The 12,630-nt window shown below is 40.7% G+C and overlaps 1 protein-coding gene across 9 annotated transcripts in view; it reads left to right on the top strand.

Moving 5' to 3' along the window:
* diaph2 (diaphanous-related formin 2) overlaps positions 1–12,630 on the top strand; it is a 468,029-nt gene that overhangs the window by 355,093 nt on the left and 100,306 nt on the right. The window lies entirely within an intron of this gene.

The following is a 12,630-nucleotide window of genomic DNA, read 5'->3' as shown; positions in this document are numbered from 1 at the left end:
TTGTACTGTCACACTAGGAAAATGGGATCCCTTTTGTCTCACAGAAGAAGGCCAAATTGAGTAATCCCAATGACGTTCACACTTGTATCCAATGAAGTTGACTTGGTGGTGTTTATCTTGGCTTCACTGAGCAAACAGCAGAACCGACGAGGATGTCACTCTTATTGCCCAAACCCAAAGTCATGGTTTCATGAAAACTAAGTGCAACATAGATGGAACAAATGAGTTAAAACACACTTTAATCATCCTACATTAACCCTGATCGATTGTGGACATGAAGCATTTTCTTAGTATCGTTATAATAGCAGCAGCTCAACATTTCATATTTCTGCCCCTTCTGCTGCAAAATATAGTAACTGTGTGACAACCAAAATCCCCTGATGCAGTGGACATTGTATTTCATGATTATATATTTACTTTAGGCGGCACGGTGGTTCAGCTGCTAAAGTGTTGGCCTCACTGTTCTGAAGACCTGGGTTCGATCCCGGCCCCACCTTTGTGGAGTTTCCATGTTCTCCCCGTGCCTGCGTGGCTGTTCTCCAGGCACTCCGGCTTCCTCCCACATCCCAAAAACATGCAACATGAATTGGGCACTCTAAATTGCCCCTAGGTGTGATTGTGAGTGCGACTGTTTGTCTCAATGTGCCCTGCAATTGGCTGGCAACCAGTTCAGGGTGTACCCAGCCTCCTGCCCATTGAAAGCTGGGATAGGCTCCAGTACTCCCCGCGATCGTTGTGAGGATAAGTGGCAGAGAAAATGAATGGATGGATATTTACTTTGAATTATTTTACTGTATGGTATGTAATGAAGAATTTCACACAAATGCCTTAACAGGGCCTAACATGTTCTATGTTGGAACTTGGTACACATCTTTACAGTACCAAAAAAAGAGAAAGAAATCTAAATATATATTAATCCATGTTATTTTTTTTTCCTGGCTCTCTGTGACCCACCCAAAATTTGTCCAAGGCATAGCAGTTAAGAATCACTTATCTAAAGACATTGCTCTTCATCTGAGTGTAGTTTGATGTTGGAGAAAAGCCTCTCTGTTATTAAGATGGTAGCTAAGTATAATATCTATATTTACATACTGTATGTATTAGTTGGGAAACAGACAGCTTCACATATCTTTTTACATCCTAAGTGCCAGTTTTCTCTCACTCATAAGGCACTCATCACTGGTAAAATCAACTTCCTTTGTGTGTAGGTCTCAGTTTCATCTCAGCCAGCGGATTTTGAGACAGCGCCCCCTGCCCACGTGATGTGACACACGACCAAACAAAATCCAAAAGAGAAAAGGCGGTGGGGGAAATCCAATGTGATCGCTTTATCTCCTTCCCGATTGCCGGATAATTATCAGTTAATTATTTAGATGCTTAAATTAATTGGCTAAAAATAGCCTGCGTGTTGCCAACGGAGACTGCTCCAATATTCCTTTCCCCACTCATCTCCATCTCTTGTGCTTAATCTTTGTCAGCCGCCGACATCAGTGTAATCTAATAAAGGAGGTTATCCCCACTGTACATTCTGTACAGTCTAATTACTTAGCCATCATCACCTATTGTTTGAATTTCCCCATGACGTGTTTCTCTTTCTGCCAATTATGAGAGTGAAGTGCATGTCCAATCTAGCGTTCATTGAACTCCACGGATATAAGAGAACATCAGCTTTTTTTTTTCTTGAGGCTGCACTTTCGAACACTTAATAAGCCAAATATTTTGTTTATTTATGTGTTTTATGTGTTTATTCATTGAGTTGTATTATTTATTTATTCTTTCAAACACCCACAAGCTAATTTCTCAGACCACGGTATCTAGTGATCATGTTATTTGTGTTGTGTTATGGCATTTAAAACGATGTTGAATCTCATCTTAACTTCTCGGTTTACTCTTAGGACACTTCATTAAAGTGAAACAAGAAATGTCCTGCAAGTGGTCCCATAATGGGATTCATTATCTTGAGTAATCGAAACGGATCAGCTACTTTTTTTTGAGTCACTCATGCACACACACACACGCACGAACAAAGGAAAAATGATGCTGGCTGACCTGCCCAATGAGTTTATGCTGCGGTAATGATAAGACTATTGAATAGAGCTGCACTGCTGGGTCTCCAGTTCTACTTCAGAATTTGATCAATAGACTTTCTAGATTCTTGGTGTCCGTCTCACTTTAGTTTTCTTTTTCTTTTGTACTTTTCAGCTGTTAGGTCAAGCAGAGTGGAGGATCTGTATTCCTGTTATCCCAGTGGAGGTTTCAGCTGCTGCTGTGGTTTCTTAGTGTTATACTGTAATTGATTTATTGAGAATCAGAATCGATCAGTCGAACGGAACAGAATTTCTAGAGTCGGGAAAGAGACAAAGACAAAGCGCTAATTGTAAACAGGATGAGAAAAGTAAATCCATACATATCTACAATAATGAAACACTACATATGAGTCTTACATGGGGCTGTACTGCTACACCCTGTGAGGGAAGGACAGGACGAGGACAGGAAGAGATGCATGCAAGCAACCTGGTTGTAAAACGCAAGCATGATGGGATTGAATATGGAAATTATAATTCTTTGTCACGAGAGTGTGAGTGAAGGGAAGTGATTACTCGCAATAAGTGATTTTTTTTTTTTTCATCGTAAGTCCCAGGAGTGTGTCCTACAGAATCAAGTGAATTGCCACCGTTTTACATGCTCAGAGACTGACAGAAGTAACCTGTAATTGCTGTGCCTCGACCGTGGAAGCTGAATACCCCAACCAATCAATCGAGCGGTGAGATCGGCACCAAGAGCAGCCCGGCGGACGGGACACGTCAGACACCAAGGCCTCCAGGGCAGTCCACCGGTGCCACCGAGGCTCCCTGACAACTGGCTATCCGGTGGAGGCCACAGGGACCCATTCCCATCACCCAGCAAAGCCCCCATAAGCAGGGTACACCCTGAACTGGTTGTCAGCCAATCAAAGGGCACATAGAAACAAGCAACCATTTGCTCTCAAATTCACAACTATGAGCAATTTAGTCTTCAATTGACCTAGCATGCATGTTTTTGGGATGTTGGAGGAAAACAAAGTGCCCGGAGAAAACCCACGCAGGCACAGGGAGAACATGCAAACTCCACACAGGCTTGGCCGAATTTTGCCAGAACTGTCAGGCAGATGCTTGAACCAGTCACCCACAATGCAACAATAAAATAAATATTTTCCTTTTTTTTTCAATACATTAGTTTTTGAGATGACTATTTTGTTGGTCGTGATTTGGTTTTTGTTTTCAGAGGATCCATTTTGTTAACTCGTTAAAACACAGAACCGACATGATTATATTATCAGGAGTAATAAATGGACAACAACTTCATTTAATAAAACAACAATGGCATGTGACCCAAATGAACAAATAACAATTTTGCAACATTGTAGAACTGTAATGTTTCAAACAGTCTGGGTCTGGAAATTTATATACATGGCTGTGAGAGCTGAGGCCACTATTTGAGAGACTACCATTTTAAAGCCATCGTGGTAAACACACAAATTCCATTTGTGAACATTTTTTAAAGACAGTGGCCAGTAGCATAAGAAGCAACAATAAAATAGACCAATGAGGCAGGTGATCTGTGGTTTCCTTGACAACCACAGTCATCAGTATCCTTAATGCAAACTGTTGTATTAGTCAAGCGACTTTGTTATTGTTATTGTGTGACTTATTTTAAGGTCAGATAACTACATTTGGCGACATGGATTCCCGACTGGTCATCACATCTGCCTCACAGTTCTGAGGACCCAGGTTCAAATCCAGCCTGACCTCTCTTGAGTTTCCGTCTTCTCTCCTTGCCTGCATGGGTTTTATTCCAGTATTCTGGTTTCCTCCCACAACTCCAAAACATGCATGATAGGTTAATTGAAGAATCTAACCCATTCAGGGTGTACCCCACCTCTGGCCCAGAGTCAGACAGGACCCTAGTGAGGAGAAATGGTGCCGGACTTAAATGAATAAATCAACGACTGCTTCAGGTCCCTTTAAATTGATCATATAATAAGCAAACATCTACATTCTCCTCACATGAAGAATAACGGTTGTTAATATTGTGTTATACTCAATTAATAGTGACGTAAATGCGTGATATATCTCTTATGAGTAATAGGAATACCACTACCTTTCAAGTCGTGATGTTGTTTATGAGATTAGTCAGCATATGTTTTAAATAACATGTGGCACCCAAATGCTTGTCACTTGGAGGGTTCACGCCTGACACGCACAGCGAGGATTGATGTTTACCGATTAAATCAGCGTTGGCAGAAGCAAGAGACATGACCTTTTTAAGATTTGACAAGTCTAAGCGTTGTAAACACACGTATTGGTCCTGTCATGAATGTGTCGGTTTGTGGAGATGACACGGGAAGGCACAGGCCAGGGTCGTCGATGCATGAGATGGTTTGAGATAATGATGAAAACAAGTATGAAAGCTTATCATTTTATTCTGTTCGTGTATGTGTGCGTGCATTTGTGTTTATGTGGATATGTGTAGGTATGTACTGAAGGTGTGTGTGTGTGTGTGTGTGTGTGTGTGTGTGTGTGTGTGGTGTGTGTGTGTGTGTGGTGTGTGTGTGTTTGGACCACAGCTTCATTATTTTCAACCTTGCCTTACATTTTCTCCATTCTCGATTCAGAATTCGACATGTGATTCCCATGGTACTAATCCCCTCATATGTAATTGATATCTCCCCTTATCACATGTTGTCATTTTTTAATTGTTCCAACAGTGGGTGGTGGTATCGTGAGGTGTTTAAAATTTTAAAGGAGAAGTGGCTTTCCTTTCAATACAAGTTAATATTTTAGGTGGCAGAATATATTGATATAAGCACGGTGGGAAACAGGCTCTCTGTCTTTCAGTCGGAGAAAAAAACAAATGATGATAAGAAAAGTCAATAAAAGGTCTCGTGTTAGGAAAATGTACCCCTTGAGTGAAATGAATATTAATGCTTTAGAGACATACTTGTCTATCAAGGTGAATGCATCAATATGTGACCAGTTCAGCCCAAACGTATTTATTATCTGGCCAATTTTGAGTCAGAGTGTGACTTTGTCCATGTTGAATCAAGAAGACAGTCGCAATTGTAAGAAATTATTATTTTTTTTTCATTTTTGGACACAGAAGTCCATGTCTGGGATTTTACATACTCATTCTTATGAACATTAATTTATTCATCGATCCATAATTCACATTTCAATATTCGGTCAATTCAAGTCAATTTTTTCTGCTACAAAAATTATGTTAGACATTACCAGGATCCTATAGAACTGGGTTTCCCAAACCTGGGGGTGCACATGGGGTCCTTGTTTTACAATTGTGAAGTTATTAGCGGCATGTAATAAACGTGTTTGAGCAAATGTGTATGGCCCGAGACATGGATTTTCATTGCAAAGAGTTGATATGCATGAGAGGGTCAGTTGCCACTTAATATATTTACAGTTGTCCAATTTGGGTTTTGTTCGGTCACATGGACCGACTCTGACAATGTTTTTTCGTACTAAGCTTTCCTATATTTCTGATTTTACTACTGTATTGTCCTAGGCTAGTGAGTATGGTGCATTTTACATTATGTAAAAGTCCAGGTCAGGTCTTTCCCTTGGAATGGAGCTGGATTGTAAACCAACTATCCTCAAGTAGTCCTCAAAGCTTGAATCAAGGCCACTGGACTTTTCTTGTTTGTTGAAGCAGTTTCACCTTTAAACGGACTAAACGCTTTCAGTAAAATTATAGGTGTGACTCTCCTATTTCTGGCTTGGTTGGTGTGCTCCTTGGGTGTGGTCAACATTTGATTGTTGTTGCCCAGTGTGGTTGGTGAAAAATCCGTCCTGCTTATTAGTCCATTGTACACACGTTGTTGCAAAATAACTTGGTAGGGTCATACTTCTCACTGAATAACGTGACTATTGGAGGGCGAGATGTCAGGATGTTGTGATATATACACGACAGGTGATGTTTCAAAACGCCTCCTCTGTTCAGAGATCCTTTTCTAGGTTGAAATTGAAGGTTTCTCTTTCGCCTCTTTCAAAGCAGCAGTCCTATCCAAGACATGGCACAGCCCAGTTTTTGCTCATAGAAACATTTGTTGTGCTTGAAATATGTTGTGCTCTGGCAAATTTGAAGCAGACTGCAAACATGGCATCGGGTGAGGTTGGGTCTGTCCTTAAGGCAGGAGTCTTGCTGTAGCCATTGACTGAATACATCCAAGAGTACATTGTTAGGAATGCATGTGAACAGCGAGGTGACATCAGAAAATACCAATTGTTTCATCTGTGACTCACCTCAGTTCTAGACATTGTTGGCGAGGTCTGTGGAGATCTGGACATTGTGTTGGGGTGTCGTCAACTGATGGGTAAAGAGTGGTAGCTTGATATTTGGCAATGTTTTGGGTGGGAGAGTTGATCCTGCTGATGATTGTTCTGATCGGTGCTCCTTGCATGTGAACTTTAGGATCTCAATCAATTTAAAGTCTAATTTCTCCTGGATACAGGCTGGAGTACATGAAGCAGTTAATTCCTTTCTCCAGTTCGAGCTTCTGAAGGCATTAGATTAGCTTCTTCTTGTATCCACTCGTGAGGTCCTTCTTAAGGCTTGCCTATGTTTTGTCATCTTTATCCAGGAGTGCCATCAGTTTTTCCTTTCCCTGACGTTTGTGGATTATCATCACCTGGATGACTGAAAATCTCCAGACATGTCAATAAAAATATGAGCGTATGAGGGGTTGAGTGATGCCAAGATCCTTTAAGAAAAGGGGTTCCCAAACACTGTGGGTGTGCAAAATTTATTATTGTGGTTTAAGGTATGTTTCCTTTTGGCTTGTCCCATTAGGGGTCACCACAGCGTGTCATCTTTGTGGTACTGCATGCGTAAGTCTGGTGTGGCAGAGAAGTATGTTAAAATAGTACAGGACATGTATGATGGCAGCAGAACAATGGTGAGGTGTGCCTTAGGTGTGAGAAGTTGATGAATGAAGAAAATGAGAGAGAAGGAAGAGTTGAAGAGGCAAGAGTGAAGGACCAGGAAGTGGAAATGATTACTAAGGGGGAAGTCAGAAAGGCACTATTCCGTTAGGGGTCGCCACAGCGTGTCATCTTTTGCCATCTTAGCCTATCTCCTGCATCTTCCTCTCTAAACACAACTGCCCTCATGTCTTCCCTCACCAAATCCATAAACTTTTTCTTTGGTCTTCCTGTCGCTCTTTTGCCTGGCAGCTCCATTCTCAGCACCCTTCCACCAATATAGTCACTCTCTCACCTCTGGACATGTCCAAACCATTGAAGTCTGCTCTCTCAAAGCTTGTCTCCAAAACATCCAACTTTGGCCGTCCCTCTAATGAGCTCATTTCTAATCCTATCCAACCTGTTCACTCCGAGCGAGAACCTCAACATTCTTCATTTCTGTCACCTCCAGTTCCGCTTCCTGTTGTTTCTTCAGTGCCACTGTCTGTAATCCGTACATCATGGCTGGCCTCACCACTGTTTTATAAACTTTGCCCATCATCCTTCAGAGACTCTTCTGTCACATAATTTATTTTAGATTAAAATGTATGTATTTGTATTTATTTTAAATCTTTAATATAATAATGAGAACTAAAACATAAGATCTTGAAAAAAGTGGAGTGGCCATTGAAAACAACACCTTAATTGGTTATAAATAGTCTTTGTTTGGATTTAAGATGTGTATGTTGGAAATACCTCTGAGGAGACGTGCTGTGGGAGGATAGCTTGCATTTTTTAAATAGAAAGTTTTATTTAGAGAGCAATGACACAGAGTTATTTTTAAAAGGTGAACATAATGGTAACTGGCTATTCGATACAGCACAAAATCACTTCTGCCACTTTCCAACAAGAAAATACCTCTTCAAAAATTTAACTCAATAATTTGACCAGAGTGTGAAAACGTTATGGCTAAGGAAACAGTATGATTGCGCATTTAAGGGATTGACGCATAACACTAATGCTCTGTATTTATTACAACTCATGAAGGGGGTGGCTTCAACTAATTGCCATCACCCTGTTGGCACCCTCTCTAAGTTTATTGTAGTCAGATGGGTGGTCAAACTGGAGTCCCCCCCTGGTTGATTGTCATCCAAGTTGTTGTGATGATTTTGGAAAGAGTCCAGCCATTTGCACAGTATTATCTCATTGAGGCATTCAGATTTTCAACAGATTAAATTATCTCTAGTTTACAACCCTGACTTCAATTATTATATCAGCAACAACAACCGTGAACCTAAATGTTCCCATTGAGAGTAGACTGTAAAAAGCAGTTTTTCATTATAATTTAATTATTAAAAAATAAGCATATTGCTTATATGTTCCAACTGAGTATATTTCCAATATTTTGAGCACAAAAAATTGTAGGATCTTAATCGTGGTAGGTTTGCATTTTAACTAGGTTGGCACATATGAATTGACAGTTTTCATTTAAATGAAATTTAAGATTGAGTAGTATTCATTTACAGAGCATCTACTTACAGTCCATAATATTTGATTCAAAATCAGGCAGGCAGTGTTTTTTTATCAGTTCACTAGAAAGTTTCAAAAATGTTGGAGTTGTTGATGAAATGTTGTATTAGCTATGTTGCAGCATTTGAGGTTATACCGTAACAATATGCTGTAATTGCTTTTTTTCTAACCTTGATGAATTATACAATTTGAACTCATTCATCATCGCTAGGTATATTTATAAGGTTATGTTGTTTTATTTTCATTTCATTTCATTTTTTGCACCATTTAAATAGTAATGTCTCGTTAATTGTTGTTGACATGCTTCAATTAAAAAAAACCAACAATATGAGTGTATAGCATTTTATACAAAATCCTCTCAAACAATGATAAAAACAGAGTGCCCCGTGATAAAGAAAATAAATACATTTGTGGACGGTTATTGTCATACTCAGTGATGGTTATTTAAGACTGTGTAGCTTTAAACATGAATTGTAGTGCATGTAACATTGGGGACAGTACCCTCATTTCCGTTCACTCCAGCACCAGGTCACATCCCAAATTCCGGAATGTGGCCGTTTGCCTAATTCCCTGTGACAGCTCCAGTGTTGACGCTGTGTTCCCAACGCTGGACGCTGTCAGCCTCTTTCCTGCCTGCCCTATCGACCTCAGTGTCCTTGTATGACCATACACACTCGCACGTGGCAAAACCCATTAGCATCAATGTGAAACTAACAACACAGTATGAATGAAACATCTCCCCTTGTCTTTATTTTTCGTAAAGAACCACCGGCGCTTAAGCAAGCTAGAAATCCATTCATTTTTTTTTCGGATCCCTTCATCCATCTCACATCTCACCTGTGTCACTCGACTCTGCTCCGTCACTGGTGAGCCTCGGTGTAATTTGGCCCACAAGGAATGTTTGGCAGTGGGTGTGAGGCTAAAGGGAGCAGCCATGCTCTTAAGCAGGTTCAGCATGGGGCGATGGATGGAGGGCCCAGCCAGCATACAGGAAAAGCATTAAATAAACATTAATGGAACTGGGTTGAAGAAGATTTATTTAGAAGACTTCTGGTCCCACTGTAGCTTTTTTTTTTTCTACCAGCATCTTTAATTATGAGTCACTGATTGTGTAATGGTACACACGGCTGCCTTTGGTGCGTGCAGTGTGGGATCGATTCCTGTTCAGTGATGGTGTCGATATCTGCGCTGCGACTGACTGGCGACCAGTTCAGGGTGTAGTCTGCCTTTCGCCCAAAGCTAGCTGGGATAAGCTCCAGATTTCCTGCAACCCTTGTGAGGATAAGTGGCTTGGATAATGACTTGACATCTTTAATCACTTTGTAATGTGATTTGTTTCCTCAGAGGTGGCGGTTGCCAAAGAAAGCTCCATAGGTAGACTGTATGTCAAATTGAATAAGTCAGACTGGGATGTATTTTTCATGTTGTGAAAGGCCGTAATCACATCTTAGTGATGCCATTGGTAACCTTAGTAACGCATCAACGTTCCAGTTAAAAGTAAAAGATTAAACAGAAATTTGGACTTGCTGCTAAGTCTCCATTTTGAGATCAAATGGCAACAAGAACAAGATCAGTAAGCAAATCCTAATTTTTACTTGATTGAATACAAGTAGGGCGGCACAGTGGAACAGCTGGTAAAGCGTTGGCCTCACAGTTCTGAGGTCCCGGGTTCGATCCCAGCCCCACCTGTGCGGAGTTTGCATGTTCTCCTCGTGCCTGCGTGGGTTTCCTCCAGGCACTCCTGTTTCCTCCCACATCCCCAAAACATGCAACATTAATTGGATACTCTAAATTGTCCCAAGGTGTGATTGTGAATGCAGCTGTTTGTCTCCATGTGCTCTGCGATTTTCTGGCAACCACTTCAGGGTGTACCCCGCCTCCTGCCCGTTGACAGCTGGCATAGGCTCCAGCACTCCCCGCGACCCTTGTGGGGATAAGCGCCAAAGAAAAAGGATGGATGAATGAATACAAGTAGAGTAGTTGGGGATCTGAAGTTCCTGCCACTCATTAAACGTGAGAAAATACCGCCTCCTGCTTGTTGACAGCTGGAATAGGCTCCAGCACTTCCATGACCCTTGTGGGGATATGCGGCTCAGAAGATGGATGGATAAATAAATAAGGTCGTCATTTCTTGCAGTTTTTTTAGATCATTTGTATGACTAAGGACATTTTCTATTTTAGTAATTTCCTGATTGAACAGGTTTGGAGATAATCAGACTTGGGTGTGATCAGTGACAATGAACCAAGAATTGTGATAAGCCGCTATTAATTCATGATTTAACAAGCAGCGAAATTACTTTTTCACACAGGGCCGGGTAACTTAAATCATATTTTTTTTTCTGAATACAGTAAATGAAATGCGTTTAAAAGCAGCATTTTAAGTTATTAACATTCATTTGATACTCTTAAACATTAAAGATATATATATATATATATATATATATATATATATATATATATATATATATATATTATGTTTATTGAAGACACAAAAATGTCCAGAGGTGTGAGTTTGAAGAGTTGACTATATGTGGCATCTGATTGTCTGCTGAACAGGCCATGGGGTACTCCAAGTCGTGCTCAAAGTTTGGCATAGGCTCCAGGTCAATACCGTATTGAGAACAAGCATGATTAAAAAAAAAAAAAAAACACAAAAATGATGAATTTTTTTTGATTGCGAAATTAATGTGTGGTGTTTCCAAGGAATTTGTGTGGGGAACTGAAATCTATTCTTAGATTTTTAACTCCACTCACCCACAGTGCTGTTAATCTTTACCCCACTGTTGACATACATCGTAGGTTTTTGTCTAAATATGTTTCCATGAGAGAATGATTACAATGTACTCTTCGTTTTTTTGTCTTGATACTTGCATCAAATCTAGTGTTTCATTGGTAGTGATGATCTTGGACCCTCTATTGTTTGTGGCCAATTCCTTTGAGTCTCTTTGTTTTCTGGGTGCTAGTCTCGCTGAGGTCAGGTGGCCGCTGTGATAATGCTTAACTGATGTTGGCTGTCAATAGCCATTCACCGGGAGAAAAGTGGCGCGCCTGTTCAGTAAATTACACAGTGCGCCGTGAACAGCCAGGTTCAAAACAACTTGACCCCGCTGTTGTTGGAAGAAACAATAGAACAATGACTCAAATCAGCACCTGCTGCAGCCATGTGTATCGTGCTGCTGTCTTCAAAACAATTTTCCATTGGTGCAGAGCTGAAGCTATTAGCTCGCTATGCCATTGACTCCAAAGTGTGATGGAGGGGTAATTGTTATGACATGTCTGAGTGTCTGACTGACTCTTTTTGTTTATGTGTCCTCGTCTCTGCTGACCTTGACGCAGGTGCCACTTCGGATTGATAGCGGATGGTAATTAATATATGGTACAACAATACCGTGAATTTGGAATGTACAGAAAACTTGGAGTTCAAGTAACATTCATTCTATCCAATTTCCATACTCCTTATCCTCACTAGAGTAACGGGCGTGCTGGACCTTTTCCAGCTGACTCTGGGTAGACCCTGAACTGGCCTCCAGCCAATCACAGAGCATATCTAAACAAACAACCCTTGGCACTCACATACACAACCGTGGGCAATGTAGAGTTTTTAGTTTTAGTGACGCTAACCCATTTGCACGCGGGCACGCAGCTTGGTAACCACGGCCCTTGGAAAGGAGATCTGGCTCCCTTGCCACCATGGATCATCGCCGCTAAGACTCCAAAACAGTTGCTGTTCAAAAAAGAGATACATTTCCAGGCAAAAACATTCAGGGAGGAAAATGGTCATATTCTCCCAATGAGGCATGACAAACAAAATTTTTTTAACTGCATCTTTTTTACTTTTTTCTACCAAACCTCATTCGTTCTTGCTCCTGAGATGTCCGGAAAATGTCCACACTTTCCAACCAACTGCGCTACACTCGTGAGTTTGGCAATAGCACCTTTGCTGACGTTGGTTGTAAGCGATGAATCAGGCTCAGAATTGACAAGATTATATCAAAGAAATGTCTTGGCATTTTCTTTGATTTCCTATTTTTGGCTCAATAGAACATTCTCTCACTTGCCAGCTTTTTGGAGACAAATAACTTTGGTTCATGTGTGACTTGTTTTGAGCATTCATGTCCATCTGTTTTTGCGGTTTGACAAGACAAAT

Source organism: Syngnathoides biaculeatus, chromosome 11, assembly GCF_019802595.1.
Source record: "Syngnathoides biaculeatus isolate LvHL_M chromosome 11, ASM1980259v1, whole genome shotgun sequence".
Lineage (NCBI taxonomy): Eukaryota > Metazoa > Chordata > Actinopteri > Syngnathiformes > Syngnathidae > Syngnathoides > Syngnathoides biaculeatus.
Note: the sequence above shows the minus strand (reverse complement) of the source record. Positions and strands in the feature narration are given on the sequence as shown.